Genomic DNA, 13264 nt, shown 5'->3' with positions numbered 1-13264 from the left:
CAGGAAGTGGGCTGACCCTGTGCTCAAATATTTGCTGTGGTTTCTCTTGCTGATTTGATGATAGAGATTTTAACAGACAATGGGCCTTGTTTTTGCTGGGTCATCGTGAAAGACTTCCCCTACAAAGTCGATAGAGCCATAGAGCCTTCCCATTTGAGTATTTATTTGAAGAGGGAACTGCAGAGACCCGGTATTGTAGCCAGCACTTTATCAGCTGAAATAGCATACATAGGGTTCTGTTTCTCTTTGAGTGCCTACTGAAGCCTTACAGAGCTAACATGTACTAATGGAAAATTAATTAAATCATCTTTGACTCATTCTTATTAAAATAATAGAAGTGGCTGGACAGTCACAAAAGCAACAAGTTTTATGAACAGAGGTCACTAGCAGAAGTCTAGAAAACTATCCGAGGGTAATTTAAATCTTTTTCTGTATAACTTTGTGCATGCTGGATCCTGCCCCTTTGTGCCTGGTCAAAATATGTTTAAGCCAAAAGTCCCATGTGATAATGAACAGGGGATGATTACATCTGATTTATTTAATATACACAGTATGCAAATTATTGTTAAAAGCACAATTCTTTCTCATTAAACCAACCCCCTTAAAAAAACCTAAACAACAGCCAAGAAAACTGGTGGAGCAGAGGAGACCAGTGAGATTTATCCACCCTGAGCTTTCCTTCTCCTATGAAGCTCTGTCCCAGCATAGCAGCCTCGGTACAGAAATATCTGTGCTGCTTTGCTTTGCTGTTGGTTTTAGCTCAGGCTGGATTTGAGGGTTGGTTGTTTTTAGATGCATGTCTTTCTCCTGGATTAGAACAAAGCTCTATGGCTAAAGGTGATAAATGAAAAACATTTAGACAAGTCACATAAGACTCATCTGCCTCATTTTAATATGATAGGTTTTGGATGGAAGCAGGATGCAACTTACAGGTTTACACAAGTCCACTGTTTCACAAAACTATTTAAACATTCAATTAAAAAAAAAAATCTAAGATGAGATTATATTTCCCAACAAAATAGGCAATGAAGCTGTTACTTACATTTAATTTTTGTTAGAGATGTTTACTATGCCATCCTGACAATATAAGGTATGGCCTTTGTCATTCAGATAATTTCTTTCATGTTTGAAAGTTAGTTAGCTCATTACTCTTCACTTACTGAAACAATTCATTACTTGTCAGAGTGTCAAGATCAAACATTGCAGGTGTCCATACATATCTTTCTGTGTCGAAAAGACTTCAGAACAGTGGCATGTAAGATCACGATGCTTGAAACTTATTAACCCTTCTTAAGCCAAAATGTTTAGAATTCCCCTCATTACTCTTTATGCTGGTTCTGTCATTGTTGCTATGGCTTTTCACTACATGATTGCTAGCCAGGTTGAGAACTGGTGAATTAATAATTAAAACTTTTTTTAATGTGACAGTTCTCTCCCCCCCCATCATTATTACAGTCAGTGTGTTTCATTTCTTTGTTTTAATAAAAAAGTTCTTTAAAGAAAACTATTAGCAGTGAGCAAGCACCTGATGTCCCAAATCTTTCTTCTGAGGGGGAGCCCATGCTGGAGCCTTCTGCAGGATGGGGAGGAACCAGAGGGAAAATTACTGACTTGAAAACACTTTTAAAACACAATTACTCTTAAAACTCACCTGTGGCTATTCTTTCCCAAATTTGCCCTACCTTCTCATCTGAATAATTTCTTTCTCCAGTGTAAGATTCCTTTTCTATAAATTTCTTTTTGTGCTGAACTCTGCATTACCAGATTCAGCAGGATTTAGCAGGTTTATTTGCAGGTTTAGTTTTTTGTCTCCGAGAACTGCTAAAAATCAGTTAAGCTTAATATAATAAACATATACATTTTAGAAAACAAATCACTGCTTGGTGAACTGAGGAGAAGTTTTGTTTTTCTCTTACAGGAGTGGATTGCTCCTTCCTTTCTTTGATGAACGTGGTACTTGCCATAGTGTGACTGAAGGAATACATTTCCTCCTTTTTGGCAGATTTTTCCCTATTATCCTTGGAAATAAATGTATTCTTAATTTAGTTGCTTAATGCATTTTAATTTATTGATCCCTGTATTTCCAGTTCTTTGAACTGAATATTATTTGAATGTTTCCCGTTTCAAAGAAAGAGTTTCTTTCTGATCCAGGCTTCCCACTTATTCCTACTTTTGCTTTGTTGGCTCAATGAAGCCTTTGTTGTCCCTTTTCCCCCAATCTCAGTTTCCCAGTTGGTGTTTTATCTATCTCACTGAGATTCTCTTCTTGGGTGATATACTTAAAATCTGCCCCTGTTGTCCCCCTCATAACTGTGACTCCAATCTTACTCACGAGTGACTATTGCGACATCTCTTCTGGCCCTCATTCTCCCTTCTTTCCAGCTAAAGCTAACTTTCACTGTCCCCTCTCAAGTCTCTGTACTATTTACGTCAACTCTGTACCCCCGTTGACGTCTGCTTCCAATTCCCAGCTCTTCTTTCCTGTAACTTCCGGTGCACTCTCTACTCTCCTTTAACAATCCTGCAGAAAACCTGCCCCTTCCCTGCAGAGCCTGTATATGAGCATGACACGGCACAACACAGAAGCAAGACAGAATGTTCGGTGGATTGTCTTTCTTAATACTATTATTAGCAATTTCTACTTGGTTTTCTTTAAAATGTGTCCTCCTATGCAGCTCTGCAGTATTTATTCCCTTGCAGTGTGTATTTATTCCCTTGCATGCCTCGATCAGCTTATACTGTCACTGGTCAATTTTCCCAGCATCAATGCTTACCTATCTTTGTCTAGCTTTAGTTGTAGCCTTAAGGTAAGTTGCAGAAGTTTCTGGCCCTTCACTCATGTTTTATGCAGATTTCAAGATGAAATTGCTGTGAAAAGATCAGCTTGCCCTAAATAATGTTGCTTTGTAAATAATTCAGTCCAAGTGCAGAAATTAAAACTGAAGTTGCAGCTTCTGTTTGCCTCTGTACCCTGTATATCTCATGCACCCAGAGCTGTAAGCACACCTCTTTAGCAAGGAGATGCAGTGATTGTACAGGTTGTACTGCTGCCAGAGCACCGGAGGAGATGCAGTGCCAATCGTGCATGTGTGCTTGTTTTGGTGCAAAGTCCGGTGGCTCCTGAAGGGGAGCTCAAAGCTAAGCCGATTTGGATTTGTTGGGTTTTAGCTGAGGCAATTAAAGGGAAAGTACAGGTTGGCGCTGTTTCTGGAATTGGCAGCATGTGGGACACAGTAGGATACACACTGGGCGGCACTGGTGCCGTGTGTCCACTCCAGGGCATTTCCCAGAGCTCATCTAATCACAGATTTACAGTTCTCCAGGATCCTTAATGGAAGCAGTTTCTTTCCCTTGTACTGCTTGTACTTACCTCCCCCAGAGGAAGGGCAAGTATTTGTAGCATGCTCTCAAGTAAAAACGTTGAGTTTGGGTGCTTTGGGTGTGTAAATGTGAGACTTAGTCAAAGCAATTAGCTGAGTAACCATTCAGCTGAAATTGTTTTCCTACCCTGCTTCCAGGCTGTGACTAACACCCACTGTGATACACACCCAGCCTTTTCCAGCACTCACAACTGATATGCCGAGCCTCAGCCACAACTGCCTTGGGATGAACAATCACACAAATCACACAGTTCATTTCTGGGCTCTCTGCTCAATCATTGCACACCTACAAGTCAGACTTGAAAACAAAAGCACATGTAATGGGGCTGATGCTTTGTAGGTACCAGTTTTTCCTTTAAACTTTGACTGGCCATGTTCTTGTTCAAGTATTTCTCTCTGCTCTTTACACTGACCAGCTTTGCTGTGTGAATAGGAGCTGCTTGTAACTAAGTCCTAGAGAGGTTTTTTTAAAGCAAGACTGTACTTCTAAAATTGTTTAAAGTGTTTGATACAATAATTTGTAAACAAGATGTTAAAAAACATAGAAGAGGGAGGTCAGATGAGACTTGAAAAAACATTGTTATAAGGCAGATTAACAAGCTCATTATTGGCTAGAAATTGAGGCTCACCCCAGGCCAGGAGCAGAAAGGCTACAGTTTTCTGATCCCGTGGCCTCAGAAACATCCCAGCACCCTGTACCACCTTATTTGTCCTCGTGCCATGCTGCACCAGTCCTCAATCTTCCCAATTCCAGCTCTTTCCTGTGAACCACATCAGGGAACCTGTTCCACTGAAAAAATAACAGAAAATAGCAGCAGAAAATAAAAATCATTTCACAATCTAATTCATGGCACGTGCCTCACATCCGGGAGGAGCACTGGCTGAATTCCTGCCATCTGCACTATCCTGGAAATCAGCCTGGCATCAAACCCTGGTCCAGCCTGACCAAGGACATGGAAAAGATGACTGTGGCAAGGAACCTGAGGAATAAGGAAATAGAGCAAAGGGTTTCTTTCAGTGGCTACAGGTAACCCTGGGAAAGGAGGTGATTTTCAACAGGATCATGAGGAGCAAAGCCAGAGGATATCTGTAGGAGTGCAGGCAAGTCTGGGTTGTTTGGACATAAGGAATGTAAGCAGCAGCAGGAGCCTTCTTCGGGAAGGACGTCATTGCAGCAACACGAAAGCATCAACTGCTAACACTGTATTTATCCAAACCGTAAAGAACAATTTTAAATAAGAAGAGGTTTCAAAGCTGTGTTTAGCTGGAAGATCTGTGTGGGAGAGGGGCGGATACCTTTGGACTTTGTTAATAATTAAGTGGAGGAGTGTGTTAAAGCCTATGGAATGGACAGCATGGTAGTAAAAATACCGTGACTCATTGAAGCTGGAGGTTAGCAAACAGGCCCAAGTAAACAAAACTGCACATGACAGATCTTTGTGCAGCAAGACCTATCTCTCTTTAATGAAACCGAGCCTGAAATGCTCCATTTGCTTTGGAAAACCTAATGACCTCGTGGAAAAGATTTAATACTGAACCTGCAAGAAACAGAAATTGTGTTCAGAGCTAGATGAAAATCCAGCAGGTTTTCCAAGCTATGCATCTGCAATATTCAGCATATTTTCCAAACAGCTTTTTTCTCATAATAATCCCTGAGCTAATGTCTTTCCAGTTAAAAAACCCAAAAACACGAAGAAACCGTCTTTTCTCATATCATTTCACTCACTACAAATGCAGCAAGAGCCAGAAGAAAAGTCTGGATATATGGTTTGAAAGAGGAAAGAACTTCTCTAAGCAGCAGCCTGTGAAGTCTGATTTTCTGTGTACTAGTGTCATCAGATGTTTAGTTTTCAACTGAATTATTTCACAGGTCTTCCCCCATTTAAAAAAAAATAAAACTTTTTACTATTTACTGCATATCTTAATATAATTATCTCCCTTTTTACCTCCTGTTTACGTCTTGGGGTACATTTGGCTCTAGAAACTGGCAGCCAAAATCCATAAGGTTTGAATGTAGAGTAGTAAATACACCAAAGCTGGTCTCCTGCCAGCTGCCTGTCTCTAAGGGTGCACACACACTGGTTGTCTGGCTTCTCCCTTTCTACAGCCATAGCTGGAGACCCCAAAAATTCCCAAGCCACTGGGAAATGCTGACAAGAGGACAGGCAGGTCACTGATACCATTTCAGGAACTTCCAAGTACAAGAAGCATCATACAAGAATGGTTAATTAGAGCTATATCATAGAGTTTTGCATCCATTTTGAGTCGCTACCTGACTACAGTTGCTCTGATTACCTAATTCATCTGTGTGCAACTCTGCAAATATTTGTTAGAGAACACAAAATATTTGCTGTTTATCCTGGGGCTCAGCATTACATATGTTTGTTTAATGTCCAGGCTGGGATTTTCAAATGTTTCTGATATCTCACTATACCTCCAATTTATTTCTATTTAATCTGGAAAGAAAAAAGATCTTGTCAATATACCTGTGCTGTACATCTCATCCATGTTTACATTCTGGCAGTTTGCCTGTTGGAGCTGTGCAGAAGGTAAAGTGCCCTGTCACTCTCCCACATGTCACTGGATCTGTCATGGCACGCAGACACACACGGACAGCCTCAGATGCCTCACACAGAGCAAGGTACCTGTGGCACTGCAAACAGGGGGAAGGCAAGGCACTGTTATGTTATTACAGGGTAAGTGAGGTTAGATGGACCGAGGGTGTGAGTGTGCTGACATCACCTAATCACTCGGCAGTACAATTACAAGAGCTGTCTCTCCACTCAGATTTTACAGTTAGATTAGCTATTGCCTATGACTGTGCTCCAACACGAGCTGCAAGTAAAAACAAACCCAAGCCTCCTTTTTTTTTTTTTTTGACCCAGTAAAGCTCTAATTAAACACAAAGTGAAAAAATGTCTTTTTTTTTTCTTATCAAGGGCAATGCCATAGGCTAGTGTTCAGACTGGAAACTGAGTGAGGAAGAAATCCTCAAAGCCAGGTGTCACAGGTGTCACACAACTGCACTTCACGGTGTTCTGGCAGCAGAGGAGTCTTTTGGGGTAATATCAATGTATCTGCTCAGCACTGCTGAAAATAGAAAACCACATTCCCTCCTCCTATCCCTTCTTTCAGGCACAGGATCCACCATTTACCTTCTTTGGGCTTTAGTATTCCTGCCATTTTTCAATCCCCCCAAAAGACTGGCTAGTTGCCTGTAGGTTAGGGACTTGTGTTGCCTCAGCTGGGAGCCACAGAACACCAGAGCAGGCACGAGAGTGAGGAGAGGACACTGGGAGAGGGCAGAAGGAAAGGAGACCTTCCACCTTGCTGCTGTAAGGTGTTACATCAGTTCACTTGTTTGTTAAACCACACCTTGGAAGAAGGTGGTAAAGGCCATATCCACTTTCTTTGGGTATTAAAAAACAGATCAAAGAATGGTTGAAATCCCTAATGGCTTGTCTGGTTTCCCATTGCACCAGAATTAGTTTTACTCCTCTTTTCTTTCCCCCCATCTTCAAACCCCTTGACTGAGGCAATGTCCCTCTTCACAAGCACACACTGTCTTTACCTGCTGTCTTTGCATCAGTCCTTCAAGCCCTATTTCTTTTGCAACCTTTGTTTTTCCAATTGGTCAACTCTTCATTGACTGCTATTAACATAATTATACCAGAATTCTTGCTCCTGTTTACCTGACTATTCAGTTCTTTGGGACTAAATCTTACCATTTCTCTCAATTTTGTAAAGTGCTGTTTGCCTATACATAGCTAAAGATCTTAAGACATCTTGGCAACTTTCATTTGCTCTCAAAGACTCAAGTCAATCATTACCGCACTATCAATCTCATGAACTACATGCAGAAAAATATTATTTATTACATAAATAAAGGTGAACTAGACATTCAAAAAATCAGAGTGGAATACTGGAATCAAAATCCTTAATCCAGGCCCAGTGAATCTCTGATTAAAAATAAAATAAAATGCTGATTTTTTTTTTCTCCCTAAACTCTGTAAATCCTTGAAGAGCCCAGGTGAAACAACCAACCTTTTTTTGGTTTTTTCTGTCTCTAGGTCTTACATTGGTTTTTCACTCCAGAAATAAAAACTTTACAGCTGGTATATATATTACACTTATGATGCTTTGATTTAGAAATACAACTAACAGATGTTAAATTAATCTAGTCAGATTTGAGTTACCTTTGAGACCTGGCTACAGTGTTTGCTTCTGGAACGTATGCACATTTTATTTGTCCCTGTGGTTCATGAAAGTCAGGCTGTCTTTGGATAAATGATGATTTCATGTTTTTCTCAGATATCCACTCATGTCCATAAATTTGAAAGATGTGTGTTGTGCTATTGGAGAATGTACTTTGAAGTCAGTTTTAGATTTGGTTGCTAATCTGGTGGCTCTGCTTTTTTCTCTTCTGTAAACAGTGATAAATAGTTTCCAGTGGGCCTGAATCCAGCAAGGCTCTTCACTAAATAGGCTCTAGGTAAGGTTACTTTGGAGTGAAGGGACAAACCCTACATTAAAAGAAAAGGTTGGTAACACAAATGTATGAAAATACTGAATTCTTCCTGCAATATTTCTGAATTTGGATAACTGATCTGGCCACTGCTCCAGACAGAACAGCAGGTTGTACCCAGAGCAGTCTGTGCCTGATACGAGGTTTCTGATAAGCTCCTGGATACCAAAAAGATTATTGAACAAATATGTTGGATACAGTAGGTTACTATTTTATATTGTTTTTCCATTCTTCATCACAAGTCATGATAGGACTAGTAGAAATTAGGTTATTCAATTCTAAGGCTTTGCTGCTCCAAGAGAATAAAATTGTACTTCTAAAAAATATTCATGTGCCTTGGGAAAAAAAACCCCACCTTTATTCCCTGGATTAATCACTCAGAGCAATGTGCTAAGTACACTGAGCCGTTCTTTTTGTGGAACATGAGGATCAAGCCTTTGTTCTTGGCAGCCACATCCTTCATGCCGTGCATACTGGAACCCACCGCTGTTATTTTTCGTTCCTCACAGAGAGCAGAGCACTCTGCAGCAAAAAAAGGGGCAGCTCCTCCCAGAGGGGCCTGTGCTACAGCAGCAGCAAACTCCCAGGAGGAGCCTGAGGTCATGAGGGTCAAAATAAAGGTCACAATGAAAGCCTGATGTGGCACCTCTCTTCTGTAAATGCTGCGCTGAACTTGGAACCTTCGTCAATTTTTATGGGTGGTGTTCAGATTGAGGCTCAGGAGTGGGAAGCTGCTATTAAAGGAAAATAATGGACTGCCTAGATGTATCAGATGCAGAGACATTGAGGAGGAAGGATACAGAGGACTTCAAATTGTACTTTTTTGACAGTGAAGAACTTTGAGTGGAGCCTGGGGCAGGATGGCTATTGACATTTCCACCCTTTTGTCTCTGTCAGTACCTTGTACCCTGTCTATCCCATATCCTGTGAGCAGGTTTTACCTATTTTTGAGGGGTTCTGTGAGAGAAAAATGTAGTTATTTTTGCCTTGCCACATTCACTGGTGTAGAAGAGAGACACAGCCAGCAAGCTATTTTATAAAACCCTTACAAAATTGCATTCTTGCTTTCCTCGCTATGAAAATTTTAAGTGATCAACACAGCAAGACTGCAGCTGATAGGGATGCCTTTTCCTGGCCTTAAAATCAAGAATCAAACACGGTTAGAAGGAAAAAAGGGATTTTACTTCTGTATTTATTTTAAGGATCCCTGCAGTGCACACCCACAATAGATCTCGTATAACATTATAGGTCTTATTAATTAGCATGTCTATCAAAGATTCCCCAATGAGAGGCTCGAGTGAGCCCCCCTCCCCAAGGAACCTTCCCCTGGATGGTTCTATCTTAGTTTACAGAATGTGTTCTGGAGAGGACCTTGGTGTCTGGGGCACACTGATCCCTAACTACGAGGCTTCTGAGATGTTTAGTCTCCTAGCTTGACAAAATATGTCTAAGAATGTAGGCTAAAAAACACTAAGAATACAACAGCTATAAAAAGGTAAATAACAGGGGTATAAAAGAAAAGGCAAAAAATCATCATGGCATCAATAGGAAGTTAGTTCTCCTGCAGACCACATAAACCAGTCACATTATCCCTTTGTCAGGAGTAGATAGATGCACGGATTCCTTGTATAAATTCACCTTTGACTGATGTGCCTCCAAATGCCTGGGCCAGAACTCACAGAGAGATGAAGGCAGCAGCAGAGAATACCCTGCTGCATGCTAAACCTTCCAGCATTAAATGGATTTTAAAAGCACTGTTTTTTTAGAAAAGAAAGGACTCATAACCACCTGCAGTGGTTTAGCTTTACAAAATGCAGTCACTCAGTGTTAACAAAGTTACTCTTCCTATTTGTCAGCAGGCACAGAAACCTTTCAGGGCTCCACCCAGAACTGTGCAGGCACTGTAGAGTCATCAGATTTGGTAAGAGTTCAGCCCTGCAGAAAACAGCTGCAGCCATGAGTGCAAATCTTTTGCCCTCAAATTAGTGGAAGTCTGAAATAAGAGCTGATCTTTTAGATTGACCTTTTAACACTCAATGTATTTATATGTCTCCTCTGCAAAATGAGGACGAGTACCTACTTATCAAATTTATTTTCACATTTGCTTGATAGAACCATTCCTCTCTCATTTAAAAATATTTCTCCTTGCATTTGCCTTATGGCATTACAAGAACATAAATAGGTGATTTCCCATTAACTATTTTTTTTTTTTTAATCCTTATAAAATTTTGTCTCTACAACTAACAAAGAACACCCCCCCCTGGAAATTATTTAAGCCTAAAAATTAAATATTTGCTGATTAAATTTATCTCTGGTTGAAAAGAAAAGCTGTAGTCCCTCTTCTGAGCAGACAAAGCATAAAGCACAGCAGCATCTGAGCAACATAGTCATCAAAGCCACTAAACAAACCCTAAATCCAGTTTTAGCAAACCATAGAGTAGCATTTTAAAGTACTCTGGGAGCAGTTTCATATTACCAGCAGCTGGTTTAAAATAGTAACAGGACCATTGTACCATCCTCTAAACTAATGATTCTATCATAACAAAAATATTTGCATGAAGTAAATGGACATTGAGTAACTGTGGACTTCTGTACCGGTGATTGCACAGTGTCAAATGGCAAAAACAAGGTAGAGAGAACAGGAAACACCTGAGACAAAACGGCTTGTACCCCTTTCCATATTGCTGCTTAGAACAGTAGCCACTTATCGTTTGAATGAAGACAAAAAGACTTCTATTACCAAAAACCCCCAAAGCCCACCCTCCCAAACCTAAATAAACATAGTTCTTCTTTCTTACTAATGTGTATGACTGGTACTTCAAGCTTTTTACTCTCACATTATTTTGTTTTTCTAATTGTTAATGAAGTTAAATCTCTCCAAAAATTTGGAATTGATGTGCTTTGAGTTTTTCAGTGATGAAATTTTATACCACCTCACACCCTGTCACGGTTCTAAGACATTGCACTGAAGGTCCCCTGCAATTTGGGATGGAGGTACAGATTAAATAACAAATTCAAATTAGTTATTTCAAACACACCTGGAAAATATTTTGAAAACATAATGATGCCAATGAATAAAAGACTGTGCTCTGGGACATATGTAATGATTGTTGTTATCATCACAGAAATCTCTGTAAGAGAATTTGCTGCACTCTGAAGGAGGCAGTGGAGGAAAGAACAGGCTTTGAAGATCATCTCAGTGCAGTGTACACGAGACATTCTGCATGTCAGGTGAAATACATTTTAAAGTGAAGCTGGATACTCTCCACATTTTTCTGTAGAGATGTCTCGAATAAAAAGCTTAGAAAACTAGAAGTTTAGAGTGCTGGAATGGCAATGAAGCCTGGGGCTGATCAGGGCTGCATCCACATAGCCTAGAGCTCTTTCTTTGCTACTGAATGGTTTCCGACAAAAGATTGAACCCAACTGTTTTATTTAACAAAGGAAGGATAGCAGATGATTTTTCATCTCTTCTACAGGAAGCAAAATACCTCCTCTTGCTTAGATCCGTGGAACAGGGGCATGTCATGGGAACACCTTTGTGAAAGAGAAGGCTAAGGGGGCAGTTTCCTTCCTTGTGCTGAGCTGGTTTTGTCCTTTTAGAAGCACCATCAATGAGCTGGAGTTTCTGGACCTGTGTTTTCAGGTGACTGTAACTGCTGCTTGCTAAATACCCTTGCACATGCCTTTGGGTTGTGGATCCACCACCATAAACTCGTTTAATGCATGTCCCTATGCAGATGTGCAGTTGGGAGGCAACAGCTTAAGTGGGGTTCTCCGATGTCACCATCCTGTGCTGGTTTAGTTAATTTAAATAACATCTCGTTTTAAGCAATTAAGTTCTTGTTTTTTCTTAGGCTCTTGTTTCTTAGGCTCTTGCTCAGAAAATCATCATGATCCTCTATAAAAATATATAAGTACTGATGAAATGAGCATCCATTTGGACCTGGAATGATTGCTCTACTTGTGTTAGTTTGTATGACTATTCACTGCATTCACTGGGAAAGACCCAACCCAATAAAATTTTACATTTGTATTTTTACACAAGGTAGCAATTCGGACTGTGTAGTTACTAAAGGGCTTGAGAGCAAGTTGGAAAAATTAGTAGAACTATTCCTAGCCATACACATATTGCAAGTGTGCCAGGAAACAAGCAAAGCCCGATTTCCCAAACATTTTGTGTGATGGGAACTTCAGCTGGCCACTTCCTCTTCCCCAGTTCCTTTAGCTCCATGTTCTTTGTTTTCAGCCCTAGACTGAACATCCTCCAGCATCCCTCGTTTTGGGGCAAAGTAGCTGATTTGTCCCCGTGCTGTTCTTGTGTGAGAAGAATAATCATTACTGGTACAAATTACAGCAAAACCTGCCCTATACCATTCCAAACCTTCACGTACTGTACCTAACCATTGCTTTTATCACCATTGCTGATAGCTTCTCTATTGGTTTTGGTGCAGCACTTGAATCAATGAATGTTTTCTTTGCCTGTTGGGAACTCCCGTCTTTGTATATAGCACACTAAAACCTGCAGATTTCCCACACAAAATCCTAACTAGATTCGAAGTGCTCTGATTTGTGAAGAACACATAAACATGGTGTAAATTCGCAGTTCATCCTCGCTCTGATTTCTAATTTGTCTTCAGGCAGGTTCGTTTCTAACCGAGCAGCACGAGAGGTGTTCGATGGCAGTGAGGAGAGCGATAAACACCTGACCTCTAGTGGCAGCTGTCTGGGCTCGGTGGGAAGGGAGAGGGCTGGAAATGTGGGGGGAAAAGGGATTATGGAGTAAACTGGAACTGTGAAGTGGAGCCTGAACTTCCACTAGTTGCTTTGTCAGTTTTTGTTTAATTATCTTTTCTACCGAAATCTCAGTTCAGAATCCAGGGTATTTCTGTTTCTGAAACTTTTCTTCGTGTTTATTACTATGTTTAAGAAGTGTGTACTATGTTTAAGAAGTGTTTATTACTATGTTTAAGAAGTGTGTACACATTTCCAAAAGAAATACAGCAATATCCTAACAGATTTTGTATCTTCATATAGAAAGCTTTTGGTAAGTTTGTCAATTTGGTTGTTTCCCCCCCATGCACACACAATTATTCAAGAAGGCCATTTGGGTCCTCATTAGACTTCATTTCTGCTCCTCACTGACAGAACATTTCCCCGGTGAAAATACATACTTCACTATCAGCACTCAGGACATCAAAGCTTTCTTTCCTATTGGGCTAAAAATACAGCAGCTATTCCATAAACAAAGGTCGTAAACTTACTAATCAAGTGGTTAACACAAATATTAAATCCCCTTCATTGAGAAACAACAGTCTTGTTTTTAACCCCTGTAGGATTAAATTTCAAAGTGTTGGTT

Source organism: Corvus kubaryi, unplaced genomic scaffold (genome assembly GCF_017639235.1).
Source record: "Corvus kubaryi isolate FWS band 111438036 unplaced genomic scaffold, C.kubaryi_AGA036_p1.0 74, whole genome shotgun sequence".
NCBI classification, from domain to species: domain Eukaryota; kingdom Metazoa; phylum Chordata; class Aves; order Passeriformes; family Corvidae; genus Corvus; species Corvus kubaryi.
This window is presented reverse-complemented; position numbering follows the sequence as displayed.